The sequence below is a fragment of the Diceros bicornis genome, chromosome X, assembly GCF_020826845.1.
Source record: "Diceros bicornis minor isolate mBicDic1 chromosome X, mDicBic1.mat.cur, whole genome shotgun sequence".
Lineage (NCBI taxonomy): Eukaryota > Metazoa > Chordata > Mammalia > Perissodactyla > Rhinocerotidae > Diceros > Diceros bicornis.
The window spans coordinates 11,966,047-11,989,955 of record NC_080781.1 but is presented as its reverse complement, the minus strand read 5'-3'; the positions used below and the strand labels follow the sequence as shown (position 1 = coordinate 11,989,955).

At 40.0% G+C, this 23,909-nt stretch overlaps 1 protein-coding gene and 1 long non-coding RNA gene across 2 annotated transcripts in view; one reads left to right on the top strand and one right to left on the bottom strand.

The window, feature by feature from the left end:
- The window catches only part of GLRA2 (glycine receptor alpha 2), a 179,804-nt gene that overhangs the window by 1,061 nt on the left and 154,834 nt on the right, over window positions 1–23,909 (bottom strand). The window lies entirely within an intron of this gene.
- The window catches only part of LOC131400747 (uncharacterized), a 115,306-nt gene that overhangs the window by 45,757 nt on the left and 45,640 nt on the right, over window positions 1–23,909 (top strand). The window contains exon 2 of the long non-coding RNA XR_009217433.1: window positions 11,469–11,540. This is a non-coding gene — a long non-coding RNA (uncharacterized LOC131400747). The remainder of the gene's footprint in view (window positions 1–11,468; window positions 11,541–23,909) is intronic.

Genomic DNA, 23,909 nt, shown 5'->3' with positions numbered 1-23,909 from the left:
TTTAACATCGATTCTTTGGCTAATTATTTATCTCTACCATATTTAAACATGTGTCATTTTAGCTGATGTCAGTGGTATTTTGTATTGATTATTTCTATATGAATTAGATAAAAGACTGAAAAATTATAACCTCAGGGTAAAGAGCAAATGGCCTTCGTAGAGACAAATGTGTGGAATCTGGGTGTGTGGTTGGGTCAAAATGGTGAGTTGAAAAGGTGGGATTGAAATGACCTGCTTAATAAAAATTTGGTTTTAAAAAGCCATTGATTGAATCATCTTCTTCTGCAGCTAGATTACTGCCTTCCACAATACTGTGTGACCCCTTTGAGTCACCAAAGGCACTGTACTGTTTATCTTGCCAGATAATAATAATGGTTATATTTCTTAAAAGACAAGAAAAATTGGTATTAATTTTATTTCATCAATGTCTCTTGCACGTCAGTTGTGCCTTCAGCCACATATAAAAGATATACTGAATGAAGGACTTTAACATAATATGAATGAAAAGCCAACTGTAATCCAAATGGTATGGCAAGTACAAATTTATGTCAGGAAAATCAGGCTAATGCTCTTGTAATAAAGAAATTGTAAAACTACTCCTTTATAAAACCATCTACCCAGTACTTTTATTTATGTGGGATTGTCCTATACAAGTTGGTTGAAGACACTGTGTCTCATTTCTTAACAAAATGTAATAAAGGATTTTTCATTCAACAATTAACTGTTGAGTGTTGAATCTATGGCAAGCATTTTGCTAGCTGCTGGAAGATAGTTGATGAAGATGAAGAAGAGCCCTACCTGCCTGGAGCTTTTAGAACCCAGTGGAAGTGGCCAATCTAAAGGCATTATCATATAAGGAAGCTGGCTAAGAAAACCCAGTCTGGAAGACATTAATGGAAGACATTAGAGTACTTCCATGTGCTCAGCTATATAAGCTCAATAATGAATACTTTAATTGGACAGATTCAAATATTACATCTGTTTTATTTGCCTTAAAATGTGAATGATATATTTTATGGATGCAAAAGTTTCAAAAAAGTGAAGTATTTAAAAATGTAGAATAAACAGGTATATTAATCATTACAGTGTCATCTGAAGACTTATTCACTACTTAGCAAGAAAAGAAGCACACGGTCATTAGGAGGAGGGGACTTGCTAGTCACGTGGATTATAGGTAGTCTTGGCTTCCTAACTATTACTAACTGGTAATTAGATCTCAACCAGCGTGTGAGAGAAGTAGAAACAGTGCTAGTTGGTTAGGAAAGAGAGATCCAGACTAGGAATTTGGATATTTGGGTTCTAGGCCTGGCTCCAAGAGTTATAAGTTGTGTTGATCTTAGGTAAGATATTTATTCTTTCAAGGCCTCAGGGAACTCATTCCAAAAATGTTGAGGCTGGACTAGATCTGTGGGTCTCAGCTTTGGCTGCTGGGGAGCTTTTAGAAGTATATGTATGCCTGCTTCCCCTCCTAGCCCCTTGCAGACCAACTGAATCAGAATCTCTGGGGATGAGAACTGAGAATCCGTATTTTTAAAAATCCAGTGACTCTAACGCAAAAGATTAGAAACCAGTGGCCTAGATGAGCTCTAATGTCCAGCTCTAAAATGCTGACCCTATCCTATATTATTAAGTCTACAATTACTTTTCAAGTGGAAACAATCCCTCAAAATACATTTTCCCTTATCTGCCTAAATTGACTGTGCTGTTTTTCCCTGCCGTATCTGTAGAATCTTGCAAATTGCTGTTCTCACCTTTATAAACATTTAGAAACTCATGATTAAGCATACAGTTCACTGCCTGAATGAGATAAGATTCTTTTTAAATTCCTGGGCCCCTGAAGAAATAGAAAGAGTAGTTAGCTAGTAACCTCTTTTTAGCACATAAAACAAAAGGAAACCTCAGTACACGTCTGTGTTTCTTTTCAGACTGACTCATTCATTTAATTTCTATAATCTTTCCTCACATACTGTGAATGGATAGCTGAAGAGGTTAACTCATTCAATTAACTACCAGAGCTAGAAAAGAATGATGCCAGGTTAGATTATCATTATGTGGTACATTGCCATGCAAACTGTGGGTGCTTAATAAATGTTTGTTGAATAATGAACAAAAGGGAATTTTAAGAGGGTTTTCTCTATGCTTGAAAATACTTTCCTCGTTCATTCAACAATATTTCAAATTATGCTTCTGAGCATAGTTATAGCTAATTAAATCAATTCTTGAATGTTCTCCACCAAAAAAATAAATCTGTCATAGGCAGAAATTATCCATTTAATTTTTCATATGCAGGAGATATGAATGCTAGTTGAAGGGTCTTCTTATTTACCATTATGACTCATTCAATGCCTTTTAAATATAGAACCTTAAATTATCCACATCAAAATGTATGGTTTTGATTCAGAAAACATAATTGCAGCCAGTTTGAATTTTTGTGTTATAATGAATGACTAATGGCCTTGATAGCAGGTTCAGAATAAAATATTATGGTAATATGGCAAAATTCCTATATGAGGGCAAAATGGAGATGAGCTTGAGTCATGGATTAACTGAAGCTAAAATAAAGAACAATCTGTAGGCACAGCTTAGTCGAACGTATTCACAGGGAGAGTCAGTTAGATCCTTTCAATAAGGAAAGAATTTTAGGCATATAGTCTCCATTTCTTCTAATTAGTTAATTATTGCTGCTGACCAGCCATCTTCAGTAACTTTGAGCAGCAAACGCTTCTAGCTCACTCTGTTTTGTTATTCACTGATTAAATTCCCACAGAAAATAAATCATCCAAAGTTTCAATACATGCAATTTCTATATCCAACTGATAAAATCTCCTTAAATCCTGTCTGCTGTATGAAGCACTGCCATGGCACTATGCAATTCTTTTGAGACTTATTATCTCATTTTATTTATTTTATGCATCAGTTTTACTTATTGTAAAATTTACTCATTCCTGTGTTAGGAATAACTCTTGTCTAGATGTGAAATTGGACCTAAAGCTCACTAGAATTGCATTGTAGTGAATTGTTTGTTATAAGAAAATGATTTAAATATAAGTGAAGAACAGGGTACAATACTTATAAAATGCAAGATTTTAGTGGAGCCCATATTTTCAATTTTTTTTTATTTCCCTAGAGAGGAGGAAATAAAAGGACTCTTAAAAACTGGGGTAGGGGAAAATTCTTTCCATCATATTTCTCACCTAGATTCTTTGATTGGATTGAGTCTCCCTTCTGTTGGAATAGGAAATTACTTAGTTGGAACTGAAGGTTGTAGTGAGCCTCAATCAATGCAAGGACATAATGGAGACTCCAACTCTCCTTAGGACACAGTGTGAGTCCAAACACAGCAGGTTGTCACCAAAAAAGTCCCTTGAGCAAATGAAGGCTGAATAATGCTTAATCGTGGGCCTGCCAATTTCTATTACCTGGACTTGAGGAAGAGGAATGGCCTTGAGAAATTCTCAAATCTTGCGGCATCAATTTCCTTCTCTGTATCACAGAGACTTGGGAATAGATATGAATAATAAATAGATATCATTTATTGATTATGTCTATATATTATGCACTTAAAACTACAGTCAATCCTATCTCTAAACCGACCCTGCAAATTACATGCTTCCTGGGGAAGTTGAGGCTGAGAGAAGTAGTGCAGCTTCCCAAAGTTATATTGCTAATAAGTAATGAAGCTGAGATTCAAATTCAGGTCTGATTCCAAAGACTCGGGAAGTCTTTGATTTTTATGAATTTGTCTCTATAAAACCCCAAATGACTTCCATTAAAGAATATGGATGAAGAATTTCACTGAACTTTTCAGAACAAAGCTGAAATAAAGTAAACCAAATATAACCCCTTGTTGCTTAATGACGTGGTAAAATGAATTAAAACTGTCAAAGTGTCATTTTAGGTAGACAGTGAAAGGCAATTTTTCCAAAAGAAAAGCATATCAATGGATCATCTCTTTTTCAATGAAGGATATCATTATTATTAATTTTTTTTTGTGTGTGTGAAATCAGCCCTGTGCTAACATCTGCCAATCCTCCTCCTTTTTTGCTGAGAAAGACTGGCCCTGGGCTAACATCCGTGCCCATCTTCCTCCACTTTATATGGGATACCGCCACAGCATGGCCTGCCAAGCAGTGCATCAGTGCGCGCCCGGGATCCGAACCAGCGAGCCCCAGGCCACCGCAGCGGAGCGCACACACCCAACAGCTTGCGCCACCGAGCCAGCCCCTCATTATTATTGATTTTAAAGAAGGTACTTTTAATATTCTTTTCTTAAGGACTTGCCATTCATGTATTCATATTTCCAACAAATATTCATTGAGCACCTATTATGTGCCAGGTATGTGGTGAGGATACAGCAGTGAACTAGAAGACAAAGTCTGATTTTTTGCAGTTTAAATTCTAGTGGGGAAAACATGCAGTAACAAGTAAAGAAATTATGTACACACACAAATACATACTTATACATATACACACATATATACATATATGTACATACACGAGACACACACAGAGATAATGATGGATGCTTTGAAGAAAAACAGTCAAGGTAAGAAACTTAAGAGAGGTAGAGAAATGGGTGTTTTAGATTGAGTGGTCAGAAAAGGCCTAAGGAGATGCCAGGAACTATGCCATGTGCTGGGGATCCAGTGGGGAGCAAAATCAGATTCTTGCCTTCAAGGAGTTCGAAACTTTGAGATGAAGACAAACATTAATAAAATAATCACATGAATACATAATTACTAACTATCATAAAGGCTCTAAAGGAAAATTATAGGGTGCTATGTGAGCTTATTAATGGCAGTCCAAGTCTAATCTGGTAGGTTAGAGAAGCTTTTCCCTGAGGAATTGATATTTCATTAGAAATCTGAAAAAAGAGAGGCATGAAAGAGGTGAAAGCAGAGTTGGGAGTTGTGTGAGATGGGAGGGTTTGCTGCAATTGAGAGATGGTAGGATGGTTCCTGGAATGTAGGGGGAAAGTGGGGTGAGACCAAGTTTCAGAAATAACCAGGGGCTAGATCATATAGGGTTTTGTAAACCATGGTGCCTGTTTGGAGCTTTATTTTAAGAACCAAGTGAAGCAAAAGATAAGACTTTGGGTTTTGGAGGGGCATAGAGAACTAAATAAAGTATAATATGACAGATAGTCTTGAGATATATATGAAGGTTTACTGGAGTTCAGATGAGTCTGAAGTCTCCAGAAATGGTGAGGGTATTACTGCTGAGATACACAAGGCAATGTGCAAATTATCTGTGATTCCCCTAATCTAGTGGCTTTTAGGATTCATTTCCAATTTTCCTTTTTATTACTATTTAAATTTTTGCTTCCCAGTCATATTAAAGAATAGATAGTCAGGGACTCTGGATTTTGATAGCTGATTTCCACTGTTGTCTTCACTCACTGGAGGGTGAGCTCCTGCATGCCAAAGTCATCTCTGTAGCCCTATTCCCTAGTACAATGCTGGGCCTGTGAGAGTTATTCAATGACTTTGCTTGGAATGATCCTCTTGACTGAGTAAGGGCTCAGAAATGTCGTACACCCCGGGGGAGAGTAGGGGACAGTGATTATCTCCTAGCTGATTTCCCTCTCTCTGCCAATTGCAGTCCTTTCTGCAGCCTCTGGATCAATCTTCCCCAAGGAACTTGCATCTTATCCCTCTCACTACAGACTCAATAGCCTTGATATTGTAGAGAAGCAGAGGAAAACACTGAGATAGAATCTGAAAGGCTTGAGTTGAAGTCACATCTTTACTACCTCCTAGATTTGTGAGTTTAGGGCAGTTCCTCAAGTTTTTTGCTCTTCTATTTCCTCATCTTTAAAATGAAGAGATTAGCCATTTGGCCATTTTCTAAGTTTGAGTATAGGACTATAATGCTGGCTAGTACATTGCCTTGAGACTATGCTTAAGACTTTTCTTCTCAACCAGAGAGTAGACAGCATGCAAATAAGGGTCTTAATGTCTTCATCCTACCCCTGCCTTGATACCTTCTACCAGGGTTGGCTTTGTGGGCATGCATATCATGCAGTTTCACAGGGATCAATGCTTATAATGATCCTATACTTGGTTTAATGCTATGCTGTAGCCATCATGAAATTTGTAATAATTTTTGAGCAAGGGATGGATTGATGGAATGCTATTGGCCTGTTGCTTCCATTCCTAGGCTTAATACTTTTCAACAGTTTCTCATCTCCTTAATGACCACACCTGAGTTCCTTTGAGTGACATTCAAGGACCCCAATGTCTTGCCTTATACCTACTTCTCTCGTGAAGTTTCATGATCTTTGACTTCAGTCAGCTTCCCTTATCATAGAATACCTCTCACCTCTCTTTACTTGGTGAGCTCCTGCATATCCCTCAAGACTCCACTCTGCCATCATCCCATTCAGGATGACTTTTCTTGACCCCTGAGCCTGGGCCATGGGTTTCTCCTCAGCTCCTGTAGCACCTGGTACATGCCTTCATAACAGAACCTACTGTATCTTATTAAAATCAGCTGTTTACATGTTGGCCTCTTTTATGTAACCTTCAAATGCAGTTACCCAGTTTTGCATGTCTTGATAGCCTCAATACATGGAACAATACTTGGCTGAAGCTTTGTATGTTGAATATATATAAAGTAAATTCTTCTTATATAAATGGTAGAAAAAAGTCTTTTGTAACAGGAAAAATCCTTTCCTTGCTCATTTATTATCTGGCTTATTTTTGTATATTGAATTTGTATAAAATTAGGGCAAACCTAAACTCAACAATGTCACTCAAGAACTGAGGTCTTTATGATCTATATTTGAAACACTGTCCATTTTTTTTGCCCCACGTTAAGCTGGTGAGCAGCCCAGATAGTGTGAAAATATGTAAAATTAGATCCACTTTATTAACAACCTTAACAAAAAATGTACACTTCTTTGCAATGAAAATAAATAGGATGGACAAACACTCCAGAATACAAAGAAATATTTTTTTCATTTATGTATCTAATCAAAAATCAAAATAATAAATCCAGGTAAAGGAAAAGCTAGTATGTATTAGATGTATGCAAATATTTCACCAAATAAATTAGACCTTATCAGTTATTACCCATAGCAAAAGACTAAGGAGTATTTGCCTAACATTAAGGGTGTTTGAACTCATCCATTTGCATTTGGTAAAGAGAGTAAAATTTCTGTAAATCTATGGTTACCACCATACATCAGTTTTACGTCTTGAAATTCTAATTAATAAAGCATTTTCTTCACAAATATCTTAAATTAACACCTGTACTGTGGTGCTGTGCACCATTTAACTATCATTACACAAAATCTCCTTCATTAGCCTTGATCGCATATGTTATTTTTACAAGACTCTGTAAACAAACAAACAAACAAGCAGAGCCTTTTATTCAGGACAAAGCCTGTCCCCAGTAACAGGGAAAATATGTGGGCAAGGAGGACAAATGGTATTCAGCTGTGGTACAAACAGGGCTTCCAGAACTGATGTTACCAAGGCCTACAAACACCTTGCAAGGGTTGTGGCATAGGGTGCTGAATTGGGCTAAGACTCCTAGTTCTCCCCCAAAATCCATCTTTCTTTCTTCTTCCAGTAGTGGATCTTCCTTTAGCTCAGGGTTGCTTAACTGCAGTACTATTGGCATTTGGGACCAGGTAATTATTTATTAGAGGGAACTGTGTTGTGTATTTTAGGATATTTAGCAGCATCCCTGGCCTCTACCCACTAGATACAAGTAGCACCCTTCCCCCTCCTCTCCCAGTTGTGATAATGAAAAAATGTCCCCAGACATTGCCTAATGTCTCCTGGGGGCAAAATCACCCCTACTTAAGAAGCCCTGCTTTATCTGGTTACACATGTGCACATGGGGAGACAGCATTTTCTAGCCTCCCCTGCACCTATGTGGGGCTATGCAACACATCTAGTATCAGGAGGTCCAGTCAGGTCAATCTCCAAACCAGAATCTAGTCACTTCTTACCACCCCCCAACACTACATGCTGGTCTGAGCCACTTGGTGGTGGCTCATCAGAATCATTCCCACCAGAATTATTGTAATAGTCTGCTCTCTGCTTCCCTGGCTTTTAGACCCTCCCTCCCAACAATAATGTCTGTTCTCAACACAGCAACTAGAGGGATCCTTTTAAAATTGTGAGTCAAGTCAGATCTTCACCAGTTCAAAACTCTCTACTCTCTCACTCAGTAAAAGACAAGTCCTTGTAATGTCCCCCTTACCTCTCAAACATCAACTCCTGATGCTCTCTCTTTAGCCTAGGTGTCAGCAAATATTTCCTGTAAAGGGCCAGATAGTAAATATCTTGGACTTCATAGGCCATACAGTCTGAAGTATATGTCTTTTCAATATATATTTTGAATCTAATTTTCTAAAGTGAAATATATACTTCACTCTACTTTGGACCACACCTCGCCTAGAGCACCATATTTTTAATGGATTGGACATTGAGGGTATTATGCAAAGTGAAATAAGTTAGAGGGAGAAGGTCAAATACCGTATGATTTTCTTCATTAAGTAGTAGATAATGACAACAATAAACAATCACATAGAGACAGAGATTGGATTGGTGGTTACCAGAGGGGAAGGGGGGGGAGGAGGGCGAAAGGGATAATTCGGCACATGTGTGTGGTGATGGGTTGTAATTAGTATTTGGGTGGTGAACATGATGTAATCTATGCAGAAATAGAAGTATAATGATGTACACCTGAAATTTATACAATGTTATAAACCAATGTTACTGCAATAAACAAAAAATTAAAAAATAAATAAAAAATAAAAATAAAAATAATTGTTTGACTTTTGGCTCAAAATCTATAAAGCAGAAATGTTTTCATTTAATGTCAGCTGTAGTCTTAGCAGTCTAAAAATCGATAATGTGGTTGTGATGTTTCAATTCCTCAAGAGGGAAGCAATGCCTTGCATATGGAAATTCTTTCCTAGTAGTCTCTGTCAATTCTGATCTAGCTGGAATGTTCAGAAGACACTGAATTCTAAGAAGCATGAAGGTGAACATCTTCCATCTGGAGTATGAGCTGTTCAATTATTAATATCATTTGCCATCTGTTCAGGGTGCAAAGTGAACATTGAGACTGTCTACACAGCGCAAACTGGAGGGGAAAGGTGATCAGGGAGATGACCCCACTGCCAAACTAAAAACAATAATGACATCAGCAACAACAAATCACATCAAGCATTTATTTTCTTTCTAACTTGGATAATCATGACTACCAAATTCTCCAGACCATTGTTGTTCTTCAATCTATATATATACATACACATTTGGTATTAGAAAGTGGTTACTGTGTGGGACTATCTGTTGTTATCTGGCACCACCACTCCTGTAGAAGTACCTGCCTAGGGTTGAGAAGAACCATGTTGCCCAGAATTCTCTTCCTGATTTTTTCTGGGTTAGGGTTTGCCAGTGAGAGGAACTTGGGAGATTTGGAAGGTGGAAGGGAAGTGGAGGCCATTATTTTGGGGAGTATGTGGGGGTCAGATTAGGCTGCTTTGTTAGACACAGCAGCATTCCAGGCCTTTCTGTGGGATCTCATTTTATAATCCCATTTTAGCAGCTAGATATGGTGGCTTCTCAGATTTCCCTGTGAGCACGTGTTTTTCATCCAGAGCTTCAGGTAGGATAAAGTTCCATCTTCTGACTATAGCCTTCCAGACCTTCATTTCCCCCAGTTACTCTCATATTCATGTAAACCCTAATTTCTGTATTAAACTCCTTATTCTGGTAGTATGCTTAGTGTCTATGTTTTCCTGACTAAACTCAGAGAGATACAGGTATATAGGTACATCAGACTTTTAATTTCAAAACATCATTTTAATTCAAGTTATTATATTTTCTTCAGTTAAGATTTGTTGAGCATCATAATGTACCAAGCTTTGGAAAGAAATAAGGATAAAAAAGACAGAGTATTGCCCTTGAAGTCAGTGTGGAATTGGGGGAGGAGGTCTAGAACATGTAGACCAGTGGTTCTCAACCAAGAGTGATTTTCCCCCCCAGGGGACATCGGGCAATGTCAGGAGACATTTTTGGTTGTCACAACCCGGGAGATGGTGCTATTGGCATCTAGTGGGTAGAGGCCAGGACACTGCTAAACATCCTACAGTGGACAGGACAGTCCTCCATAACAAAGCATGAATTATCTAGCTTCAAATGTCAATAGTGCTGGGGTTGGGAAACCCTGATACAGACAAATGATTCCAATATAATGTATCTGCTATGGTAAAGGAATGCACAGGCCACAGGATACTATGGAAGAGGTAATGTTATGCCAGAGTAATTAAAGGCAAGCTAGATGGCATTCTTTCTGTAATAACATCATGGAATGTGCTGCCTCTGGAAGATATACACGAATATTACAGACATGTTACAGAAAAGCAACCCATGTAAAAGAGCCTCATTTTGTTAACTGAGCCTGCTTTTAGTGCAACTACAGAACAGCTCAAAGGCACTTGTCTGTAACATTTATCCAGGAGTTAGTATCTTTTAATTTTCCTCTATCTTAATAAGCAAGGATTTGCTACAAAGGACAGAAACCTACTCATGGTAACTTAAATGGGGACTTTCTTTAAGAAATTACTTTAAAAATTGTAATTATTGTAAGAAAATCACATGAGTCTCCAAGGATAGGGAAGCAGTGCACTGTAAAGGCAAGAAGCCTGGGTTCTGGATCCAGAACTCCTGGTTTCAAACCTTGGTTCTGCCACCAACCAGTGTGGGAGCTGGGTAAGTCACTCAAACCCCTACATGCCTCAGTCTCTTCTGCAGTAAAATGGAAAATAATGACACCTTCCTTATAGGGTTTTTGAAAGGATTCAGTGAGATAAAGCACATTAGGGACTTATAACAGTGCCTGGTATATAGTAGGTACTCAATAAATGTTAGCTATGATAATGATATTGATGATAGTGCAAGCAGGGCTATCCAGCCCAGGAACTCCAATGAGCGACTCAGGAAATGAGATTATTCTCAATTTCTTAGGGCTGTTATTCTCTCCCAGTTCTGCTTCTCTCCTTTCAGCTTTCTTTACTTATGCATGTTCCAACTGGACCACCCCAGCCTCAACCCTATGGGAAAATGTTCCTATGGGAACATTTTCAACTCAAGTCCTTATTATCCTCTAATTAGAGTACGAGAAATACTTCACTCAAATTCTTGAAAAAGACAATCTCATTGCTATCTTAGTTTATGGACTGTTGTCCTTGGGTCATTGGATAGGAAAAGGGGTAGGAGATACAAACAGGACAGCCTGAAGCCAGGGTGAGGGGCAAGGGAATCCTTCCAGGGTGGTGAATATTCCTGAAAGTAAACCACATGAGGAACCATAGAAGGAACGAGAGGCTGGCCTTGAATACAGGTGAGCCTAGCTCATATGACTGGAGTTTTCAAAAGAATAAAGAGCATTTGTACTAATGACTCCAAAGTTGCTAATCAGAAACAATTGGTTGACATTACAGGGAGAGAATTCAGCTCAATACGAGGAAGAACTTTTAACAACCCTATTACTGAACATGGAGCACAACACCTTGGAAGGTAATGAATTCCTCATTGCTAGAGATAGTCAAGTGTTTAATCCTTTGTTGGAGATGTTGGGCATTGATATAACATGTGGGTTAGGGGACTAGATGACCATTTATGTACCTTCTAATTGTGAGAGTCTCTGATTGTGTATGAAAATTGCCAAGATAAGAAGTCCAGGAGGGCAAACCACATTAAAGGTGCTGACCCAAGTGCAGGAAAGATGTATTCAACAAACTGTGCCCTGCTACAACTCTCCTTGACCTCCTAGAAGTTTCTAGTCATTCTGATCCCATTTTGAGAAACCCTGCTCTAATATAATCAACCCCACAGTAACAGTTTGGTTCAGGTGTGTTTTCTCTTTCAATTATCTTTCACTTGCAAAATATTTTATTTCATCATTTCTAAGGGTTTCATTTTAAGAAGCAGGTCCCTTGCTGCTGTTATAATTTTGAAGAAGATTCTAATATAGAATATATAAAATATATAACATAGAATAATAAAAACCCTAAAATAGTAACATGTAACCTCATATTATGTAAAGAATTAGGCACTGAAGAGATGTATTTTTACAGGTTAACACACCATGTTTGTGGAGGCCTATCTTTATTATATCCAGTTTTGACAGCCTAGAGGCTCCAAGCAATAATATCAGCCTACCAAATAGTTACTTGTTTCTTTCTCCTCCTCCTTCCCACTGCTCAATTTCTGCCGAAAGGAGCTCAGAGGGAGAAGAGTTAATGCTGTTGGCTGTCAAAGTTTGATGAGCTGTTTGTTTTTGCAGGAGGCTCAGTAAACTCAAGAACTGGGAACTCAATCAATAGGATTGGATCTATGTTTGATCTTGCCCTTGATCCCTTCCTACCAACTTTGAAGATGAAATCTTCATGATGAAATCACCCAGGTGTGACTTGGAGAAGCATTAGGTTTTGACAGAGGGGCAGTGAGGCATAGCCTGAGGAAAGAGACTTCGGTAGGCCATCACTTCATTGCTTTCCAGAGCTGCAGAACAAGCACGTTTTCTCCAGGTGGAAACTATAAACCTGCTTTCTCTGGCCAGTCTTATTTCCTTCTGAGTTTGAATGATCCTGGTAAGCTAGGTCTTCTCTAATGAATATGGACTGTAAGTTCTGTTTTAAAATTAGCAGTTACTGAAGCAGATGAACACTATAAACCATCAGGAGGCACTTTCCTATTGCTTCTCCCAAGGACATTCAAAGCAGCGAAGTGAACCAGCAACACAATCTATGCTCCATCATTGCAGCTTATTATTTAGTTTTCCAGATCATCTATGCCCTAGCTCTCTTCTACCTTCCCTGTAACCATTTGTTCACTAGCACTTCAACTATAGCTTCCTGTAAGCAACTTTTGCAAAAAAATTAGAAAATGGAAAATAATGGATAAATGAGGGATTTGTTTTTTGGAGTATCGGTAGTGCATTTCCAAGATCTCCCTTTCTCTCTGCCTCATTACTATGGTTACCAGATTTAAGATTTCAGACAGAAACTTGTCTGTAGGCCCAGAGGGAAGAATGATGCAGTAAACACAGAAGACAGAGATTGAACACAATTCGAAAATAACACCGGTATCTGTTGATCTAATTGATCAATTGAGTTTCTAGTTTAGAAAGTACATGAAGGTATGCAACACAGTACTTGGCACTTAATGGGGACTGGACCTCCTTTTCCTTTTCAAAGATGTCAATGCAGTAGTTATAGTCAGAAGCAAAGAGGAAAGCTTATGTGGTTATAAGAAGATATATTTTCATAGAAAACAGACTTAAGTCCTGGGTAGGTGTCTCTTTCTTTCACCTCAGTGTGTGCTTCCTTATAAGACAGATGCCATACCCAGATGAGGATGACACAGCTTCCACATTGCAGGCACAGGTCACTGCATGATGAGCCCACAGGGTCACAGGCGTCACAGTCCTCAAGTGGGGTGTGGGTGTGGGCTGGTAAGACAAGGGTGAGGCATTCAGTGAGTTTTAGTGAGGTGCAATAGTTAGTGCAAGGTACACCTCCTGTCCCTGTCATTGTAACCAAATAAGGACCCCTGTTACCAGATCTGTGACTGACTCTTAAGGGTATCTGAGAAGGTTTAAGCCAGAGAAGCTCAGATGAGCTTGTTTACCTGGGTTGATACACCCTGAAAGCACTTTTTTGCTGTGACTCAAAGTAGGAAACATTTTCATTACTAGCCAGGACACACACATACACACACTCCCACGCACATTAATATATCTAACAGAAACAAAAATTTCACAAGGTGGTATTCACTTTTCCAAAGCAGGATGAACTCTGATATTTTCTAATTTTTTTCCTAATTTTGATTTTTCAGAAAAGCTGGTGGCGAGCCACTGAACTGATTCCATGAGCCACAAGTCAATCACACCCCGCAGTTTGAAAAGTACTGTGTTTAATGATCTTGGTTGGTTTCTTCATTGTCCGTATTCATTCATCAAATATTTACTGAGCATTTGCCATATGTTAGGCATGTGCTGGTCGTGGGGAAATCTGAGAGGCTTCCAAATACACAGCAGAGTCCTGACGAAGAGTCAAATGTTCTGTTTAAACTTATTGCAGCTGTCATATGTCATGCTTGAGAAGGTGCTGGGATTTCACAGGGAGTCTGGGAGACAGCCTACTATGTACCAGGCATTGTGCTCAGCCCTGAGACTTCCTACCAAGTCCTAGACTCTATGTATATACAGCTTTTGATTGAGTTTAGCAATAAGGTAGCAGTAAATGTTTCCATGTCTTCAAGAGCTTCTCAGGAGAAGAAACCCTCTGTTATAAGAAATAAGATCCAGTGTTCAATATTTCTAAATTCATTCACTTTTCTGCTTGCCTCCAGGATAAAAATGTAGATTCTGTTGGCACAGATTGCCAGGCCCTTTGTAATCAGGCCTTGACGCATTGTTAGTTTCATTTTCCATCATTTCTCATTACATATCGTGTGCTTTAGAAATGCTCTATTCCCTCAGTGGCCCAAACTTTTCCACATTTCTGGGCCTTTCTGTGTCCTATTCTTTTTGTACAGTGATTCTCTTTGACTTTTGTCTGTCTGCTGAATTACAATTCAACCTTCCATCCTTAGCTCAAATTATAGCTCCCTCCAGGAGGCTCTTTCCTCCTAATTTCTACCACCTCTGCTTAGTAGTAGCCACAATTTTTTTCTATTCTCTCCTAAATGCTTGCATTTATTAGGTTGGATTTTAATAACAGAGTTGTGAGTCTCTTTTGCACTAAACAGTGGGATATTAATCAAAACAATATATAGGATCATTTTAAAGAGTCAGGGGACATTTTACATGAGCATGAGAAGATAAGTTTACATAAAGAGCTCAATTATACTATTCCAGATAGCTGTCCATTTCGGATTTGTGTGTTGGGCTAGAAGTTAGATGCCAGTGGGCTGGATTCCTAAGTCATAGCTATCTACGTTTAAAGCGCCCCATATAGGGAATGGCATGACTTCTGGTGACTTAGTGCTGGATAGTTTTCCACTTTTAGACCGCTGAGCTGTGAGCCTTGAGTAGAAACCAGGAATTCACTCAACAAACATTTCTCAAGTACCTAGTATTTACCAGACCATGTGATAGGCTCGTCAGATTGAAAGATGAATAATAGTCTGTGCTGTATAGAAGATTTCTGATGACATATTCATGAGAGTTTTTAAGAAATAGGTGAAGGGAAGAGAAAGGAAATATTTGATGAGTGTTGGCTGGGTGCAAGGCACTGTTGTTCACATGCATAATCTTGCTTACACATAATAGTAATCCTATGAGAAAGGGCTTTATTAGACCCCTTTTTACAGATGAAGAAACTAAGACCCTGAGTGGTTATACCATGGGTCCAAATCACCCAGCAAATATAGTACCAGACAGGATTTGAGTGTAGCCAGCTGGAATCCTGGCCAAGGCTCATTTTACTACACCATGCTTCTCTCCCATCTTTTTACTTATATGATTTGAAGAGAAAAGGTACATATTTTTTTAAGAGGACAGGAATTCACATGGCAGAATTATTCCAGAAAAGGGTGCTATAATGAAACATGTTGACAGGGTACTTGGCTGGATGAAGAAAGCTGGCTTTATGACAGGGATTTTTATAAGTTTTTTTTTCCTCATCAATCTGTCCTAAAAGACAGGAAGTGTGAAAGAATATTCACTGATTCTATGATGAATTAAGGCATCTAAGGTCTGGCAGCCAGGAACTGGCTGTACAACATTTAGCAAACCTCATCAACTCCCTGTGGATATGTCACTGCTGAACTACCTTAATTTGAAGCATTTTGTGCTTTCCAGAATAAGTTGTATGACTAGAACAAATGTTTGACTACAATACGTGCGTGCCCAGTTCAATCCTGTTAACTGAGGTGAAACTCCTCACCCTGGCATGGATTCTATTGGATGGCATTTCAGATCGTCTCCTACTTGGGTATGTGAACACAGAGCTGAGAAGGTGCCTTCTCAGTTAGATGAAAAGGTATTGTGTCAGGTTTCCATGTGGCTCCTAATACCAGAAGGATGATCCTAGGCCACTGAATAGCTAGTGCCACTCTTCTTAAGAAAAACAAAACAAAATAAAAAACAACAACAAGCAACATGGAATTAAATTATTCTATATGATTAAAATCTTTCATAAAGTTAAAAATGAATAAAATTTACTGAACAACACAAGCAGCCATAGTGATGAACTTAACATTTCTCATCAAATGAAAATTAATTTTATTTAGAGCTTTGGGGCATTTTTCCATGCCTTAATGGTGTGCCTTGTTTTAGACTGTGCAATTGCAATATGTATACATTTAAAAAATGGAGCATTTAAAATATGTTCTAGAGCTTCAATATGCTTGTGAATCCCCCGGGGATCTGTTATATTGCAGATTCTGATTTGGTAGGTCTGAGGTGGGGCCTAAGAGTCTGCATCTCTAACAAGCTCCGGGAAATGCTGGTGCTGCTGGTCAACAGATGACACTTTAAGAAGTGAGGATCTAGAGCAGTAGTTCTCGAACTTGCTGCACATTGGAATCACGTGGGAAGCCTTAAAAACATTAAGATGTTTTGATTTTTTTTCCACTCCCAAAGATTCTGACTTAATTGGTCTGGGGTGGGGTCTGGGCATGGGGAAATCTTATAAAGCTCCCAGGTAACTATACTGTGTAGGCAGGATTGAGAACCTTACTCTAGGGGGTTACCTTGTCTCTAGAAAATATGAGGGCTCATTTCAGGTGTGACTTTTGTTGCTCTTGAATATATCCAGCAGCAGACAGAGTGAAATGAAGTGGGCACATTCAATAACTTAACCTTCTAATGTTTACACCCATGTCAACGTCTTGAAAAGCAATTCAATTATATGCTCAACAAAATTCATACCCGTTACCAGTGCAAAGAACCACACTTTGAATCCCTTTTTTACTATCTGGTACAAATAAAAGAAGCTTATATAGAGTAAAGAGCTAACTTACTAAAAAGGAAATTCCTAATTAAAAGGTTTTCTGGCTGTATCATCTTTTGGGTTATACTAGCTCTAATTAATTACTCCTGACAGGAGCGATATCTCTGTTCGTAAGCAGGTTGTAATCATGAAGCTAAACTTCTTTTTCTCTCAAAAACCTTAGTCCTCTCTGTGCACAGCATGTCTCTGTCCCTGAGATCAGAGTGTCTCTACCTTGGTACTGTTGACATTTGGGCCAGATGATTCTTTGCTTTGAGTGTTGTGTTCTGTGCGTTATTAGATATTTAGCAGCATCCCTAGCCTCTACCCACTCAATGCCAGTAGCACACACAGTATCCCCACGCCCCCCCCCCACGTTGTGAGATCCAAGACTGCCTCCACATATTGCCAAATGTCTCCTGGGGCAGGGAAAAATAGTTCCTGCTTGAGAACCACTGTCTTAGATCAAAGGAGGTTTCCATGTCACTGACTCCAAATTTCGTCTTGAATGTCTCCAAGTGGGAAGCTCTCCAGGTTCATCTGATGCAAATGAGAGGTATATCAGCAAGGTAGGATGAGGGCATTTACCAGTGAGCATTGAATGCCACTTTAAAGAGTGGAATTTTCATTATCTAATTATTTAATTCTATTTTATTTATTCACAATAACAAGATGAGGTTATAATAATTTACAGTTAACATTCCCAGATGAAATGAAGTTTACAAATGCCACTTCCTCCTTAAGAACAGCCCCTCTTCATCAGCAGGAAGTACTTTCCCTTCCTAGGAATTGCCACAGATCCAACTATAACTTTATTATGGTTCTCAACATTCTCTACCCCATATTAGAAAAATTTTGCACTTAATTTTTTCTCTTATTGATCTCTAACGCTGCAGGTTTCAAGCAGTTTTTATATCCTCACTTCCCCTTATCTAAAACAGAACTCTGTACAAAGCAAGCATTCTAAAAAATATTTGTTGAACAAATGAATTCTAGGGTTGTCTAGCAGCTTAGAGTGAAAACTAATAGAGGCCATTTCCTTATACCTTTCCTTGTACCCACTTCTGCGCAGAGCCAGGATCATTTATTTTCTAAACGGTTACACTTGCTTCTGATTATAATTCATCAGGTGGGAAATAACTCCAGCTTCCCTTTAAGTGTTTTGTCCTGAAATGAGCTTTTTACAAACAGGAATAATATTGATAGAAGACAAATTAATACTGTGATTAGGCGAACCCACATCTCTTTAATGTAATGTCAGGGAAGCACTAGACTTCTCTTTCATTCAGTTTGATCTTTTTATGGGAGTCCAGTTACGTTGAAATAACTACAGCTTGTGTCACCATGAAGAATCTACAGCAATTAAGAGCGAGACAGTAAAAGGAAAAGGTTTAAGATATCTGACATCATAGCCTAAGATAGTAATAGAGCTGAGGGCACAGGCTTGATTTCAGGCACATAAAGAAATAGAATTGTATTATAAAACCTGTCAAGTTGTTTGGAAAATCCAGTAGCACAAAAATATTTTAGCAAATGCCAACTGTAAGTTGCAATAGATGGAATGCAATTGTTTATCTGTAATTTGTAGAAACCACTATTCTGCCTTCAGAGATGCCACTCACTGCTCCTTCTAGATCCTTAGCCCTCTGTTTCCACACTTTAGGCACAAAAGGTACTACATGATCTGTTTGGTATTTGGTGAGGAGGCAGAGGATGGGGTTAAATGGGACTGTGATGGTCATCAGGCCCTTGTCCCAGAAGGCATTGTACCTTAGTTTGCTTTTGTTCTCTCCAGAGCAACCCTGAGACAAGGACTGGTGTGCAAGTAGTTTATCTGGGAGGTAGTATGGGGAGTGCAGTGAGGGAGTGGGAAGTGGGACAGGGAAAGGAGGAAGTCAATAAAGGGCGTGTGAATGATCAGTGCATTACCAACTGTTGGCAAATGGGGCTCAAGCCTCTGAGAGACTCAGACTTGACCTACCAAGGAGTGAGGAAGCTGGGTATTCAGCCACCAACCCCAAGAGCACTCACTGGTTGAGGGCCGCTCCTGGGGCATTCACCTCCTGGCAATTCTGGCCTGCCTCAAGTATGCATGGAGCATGCTAGAGCGGCCTGCAGACACACCTGGACAGTCGTAGGAAACCATTGCTGTGTGTGATAGTCAGAATAATGGCTACCAAAGATGTCTGTCTTCTGGCGGCTGGCCCGGTGGCATAGTAGTAAAGTTTGCAGGCTTTGCTTTGGCGGCCTGGGGTTTGCGGGTTCAGATACACCTACACTGCTCATCAAACCATGCTGTGGTGGCGTCCCACATACAAAATAGAGGAAGATTGGCAACAGATGATAGCTCAGGGCCAACCTTTTCACCATAAAATAAAAAAAAGATGTCCATGTCCTCATCCCTGGAACCCGTGAATATGTTACTTTACATGACAAAGGGAGTTTGCAGGTGCGATTAAGCTAACGAACTAGAGATGGAGAGAGGGTCCTGGATTATCCACGTGAGCCCAATTTAATCACATGGCTCTTAATAATGGAGAACCTTTCTTAGCTGTGTGGTCAGAGGGAGACGTGACTATGTAAGGAGGGTCAGAGAGATGCAACATTGCTGGCTTTGAAGACGGAGAAAGGGGGCTATAAGTCAAGGAATGGCTTGGTCTCTAGAAGATGGAAAAGGTAAGAAATCAGATTCTTCCCTAGAACATTGTTACATAAATGAGACAAAGGTGGCCACTGTGTATCAGCCCCTAGGTTATTTATTTCTTCACCACAGGCTGTGAGTTACTAGCTCAAAAGTCTGCTGGCACCGAACTCAAATTTTATACACTGAATAATTTTAAAAATGGCCCAAACAAGCAAATTTTTAGTCATCTAGAGCCTGCCTGCTTTGCATACCTCCTGAAACTGCCTAGGGTCTGCTGGCCAGTGATAAGATAGAGCCTTGTGGTTATAAGACCCTGAGCCACTGCTGCCCTTTGGACCTCTCTGACACAGACACTCCCCCAGTGTTGCTGAGTGACGTCACCTAGACAGTTAAGTCCCCTATCCCCTAGAAGTCCCCTTGCCCTCTTCCCTTCTGGGTGGTAGCTCCTTGCTGTAAGCCTCTGGACCATCTCATGCTGTGAGGGGCTTCCTCCTCATGCAACCCTGCCCAAGCCCATCCCATACAGCTTGTTGTGTCGTACTGCTTCTTGTGGGCATATCTGTTTCCTTGATCAGCCCCCAAATCCCGAAAATCCCCACAAGCCTCCAGAACAAATGCAACCTTGCCAACACCTTGATTTTTGCCCAATGAGGCTGGTATTGGACTTCTGACCTCCAGAATTGTAGATAATAGATTTGTCTTGTTTTAAGCCACTGTTTGTGGTGATGTTACAGCAATGATAAGCATTTGTTACCGCAAATAATTCCAACCACAAAGCCATTTTCGTATTTACACTTGTTTAAGACAAACTTTGTTAAGGTCATAGTATGTATCCCAGATTTGGAAAGGTAATTCCAGCAAAATTACAAAAAGATGAACTAACACATATTCATAATGATCTATGCCTCTACGGAGAGGCTTTCAGGTAAGTGTAGACTAATTATACAATTAAAAGTGTGTTTAAATAGAAATTCTGAAGCAGCATTTTCCTGATCTTGTGCCTCATTCCAATCTGACCCTTTCTATACAGAGCGGTATTTCTGCAGTTTCATTCTGATTATAGCATCTTTAAAACCTTTTGGTGGCTCCCACTTCATGAGCAATTGAAGTTTTCCTTCCTCTTGGGCCCCATTACCCCCATGTCCCCAGCACTTTGCTGAACCCAATTCTTTATGAGGACCCGAAAGCATCATGTTGTTTCTTTCCTCTGAGCCTTTGCAGAGCTGTTCCCTCAGCCTGAACATCCTCCTCACTCCTTTTTCATCTGTCAAATTCCTACTCCTGTATTAAGACCCAGATGAGTGGTCAATTCCCTGGTGCTACTAAGTGGAGGAGATGCTCCATCTTTAGTCATCACCGAATCTTGCACTTAAACCTCTCATGTAGCACACAACACTCTGTGTTGAAATCATTTGTCTGCAAGTCTGTTTAACCTAGCAAACAAAATACAAACAATACAAAAAAGAGACTAGTTGATACAAGTTGTTCTTATTTTAATGTTGAATTCCCTTTAAAAAAACTTCTATAGCACAAGTCTCTTAAAAGGGTCTGTGTGCAAAACTAGCACTTCAACTAAGTTTGATAATTATAGAAATATAAAGGACCATTGATGTTAAAGGCCTGAGGTAACTGTTTTACTGCAAAGACAATTAAGTGGTGGTAACTACTATATTTTATTGGTCACATTTTCATTTATGTATAAAATGTTCTCCTTTTGTACTTCTCCTCTCTACATTATATTCATTTCTCTATCCACCCACCCCCTTGGACCATCACATGGTCCGTTCTGGTCCGTTCTGTCCATTGGTCCATTTGTCTGTTCTGTCTGGCAAAATCCTCACCCTTCACAAGCATGTGACCTGTGCAGACACACAGGGTCCCATGCTCAGAAGGGTCCTATGCTTGGTTTAATGCCCTGCTGTTGCCATCTTGAAATTCTTACCTTTTTGAATTAGGGGCCCCACATTTTCACTGCAGTCAGCCCTGCCTGGATCAGTTCTGGAACCCACCATCTTGTTCTTGTTCCAAGCTGCTGAGCCTCGCTGGAGAACCTCACCCAATCTGGCACATTGTTACCCCTAACAGATTAAATCTCCTCCACCGCAGCTGGACCCTAAGGCTGGTAGGAAAACTTCTGTGGGTTCCTGGTAATGCGTTTCCCAATTTGCCAATATTTCAAAACTGTCCCACTGTTCTCATTCTTCTTGCTCTGTCACTTCCTTATTCACTCTCTGCAAATGAACACATTTCCTCTGTCACAGAAAACAGATGCCATTGTTGGGGATTCTTCAACATCCTGCTCGCCCACCCAAAAACCTACCCTGTCCTTGTTTCTTCTTCCTTCCCCCTAGTTACTGTGGAAGATATATCCCCTCTCCTGAGTAGGGCTAGTGGCTCCACCCAAGCATGCTCTCCCACGTCCCCAGGAAACTCCTGAAAGTAAAACGATTCTATCAACAACTCTCTCGTCAGCATTTAAATGTTCCTCAAGTCTTTCACCAAAAACAAACTTATGGTCTATGTATGTCTTCAGTCACTTCTCTCTCTTTTTCTTGGAAAAATTGGCTATACTCAAATATTCTCACTTCCTCACTGTCCCCTTCACCACTGTATCCTCTGAAATCTTGTGTCTGCCTGCATCTCTCCACTGACTCTGCTGTTGTTGAGGTTATCAATATCCTCTGAGTTTCTAAAATCCATGGCAGCTTCTTAGCTTTGACCTTATTTGAACTCTGCATCTTTGGAAACGATGAACTTTCTTCCTGGATATCTTTCTTCTGGCTTCTGACTGATCACACACACTGGCTTTCTTCTGATCTCTTTGAGTGTTCCTTCTCTGTCTCCCTCACAGGCTCCTTTCCCCTGCCTGTCTCTGATACGCTGGTGCTCACAGGGCTTTGTCCTCAGCCCATTTCCCTTCCCCACCCCACCCCTTCCTTCTCCTTTCCTTCTCACTCTTTACACTCTTCCTGGGTAATCTCATAAACATCCATAGCTTTAACCTCCATCTATATCCTGATGACTCCTCAACATGTCTGTTCAGCTACTCCTCTCTCTTGAGCTCTAGACTACCTCATGGACATCTCCACCTCCATGTCTCACATTTCAGTTTATCCCACATTGAACTTAATATCTGTATCTCCCCGCACCAGTCTTTCTCCCATAGCACCACAGTCCCCCTCTTGATAAAGCCATAGTCCTGGAAATCATCTTAACCTTTTTCCTCTTTATATTCCCTATATTCAAACAGTACATATCCTATTGATTTTGCTTTCTTAATTTTTTAGAAATCATTTGATTTCTTGCTACCTCTCAGGCCCTCATCATCTCTGGTTTTGATTACAAGAACCTTCTCCTGTTCCTCCTGTCTCCTGTCCTGCTCTGTTTGAAGCATTCTCTACAATGCCCAACTGTTTTTTTTTCTATAATGCAAATTTGACCATGCCACCCCCGTATTTAAAAACCCTTAGTATCACCCCATTGCCTTGAGGAGGAAGTCCAACCTTCTTAGTGTGGTGCCTTTCCTTGCCTAGCACCTGCTCAGCTCTCCAGCCTCTGTCTTGTTATTCAACTTTGAGGGAGCCCAGGTATTAACTTGGTGCTTGTCTTAGTTGGATTTTTCTGGAAGGCCCTAAGACAAGAATTTGAGCCCAAATAATTTGTTTGGAGGGTGATCTCAGGAGGCACCAGTAGAGGAGTGGGAAAGTGAGGCAAGGAAAGAAACATCAATTCACGGTGCATTGGTAAGCAGGTTACAGTGTGGGCGACTGGGGCTATATCCTACCAGGAATCACTGGGATTCAGTATAGAACATGCCTCAGAGGGATAAGGAAGCTGGGATATTTATCCCCAGCCCCCAACTGTTACTGATGGAGGGCTGTTCCTGGAATAAGTCCTCAATATTTCCAGCTTGCCCTGCAAAACATGAGCATGCTTCTGGGCCCTGAGTAAGACACCCTCCTTCTCCCCACACCAAGGCAAAGTGGAGCTCGTAGTAGGAAGCCATCATCATATATGGAAACAATGAGCACCAGCGGATATGGGTGGGGCATTGACAGTGTTTCCCACAGGGCCCGTCCAGTGTGTTCCCATAGCACTTCTATGGCCTCTATCACAATACATGTCATATGTACATAGAAAGCTTGTCTGCCTATTAGTCTATCTCTCCCTGGACTGTGAGCACCCCAAGAGCAGAGTCTATTGGACTTTGCGGACGGCTTGTAGTAGGCGTGCAATACATTTACACTGAGTATATGTATGAATGAATGAATAAATGAGATGAGATGAAATTGAGGGTAAGAG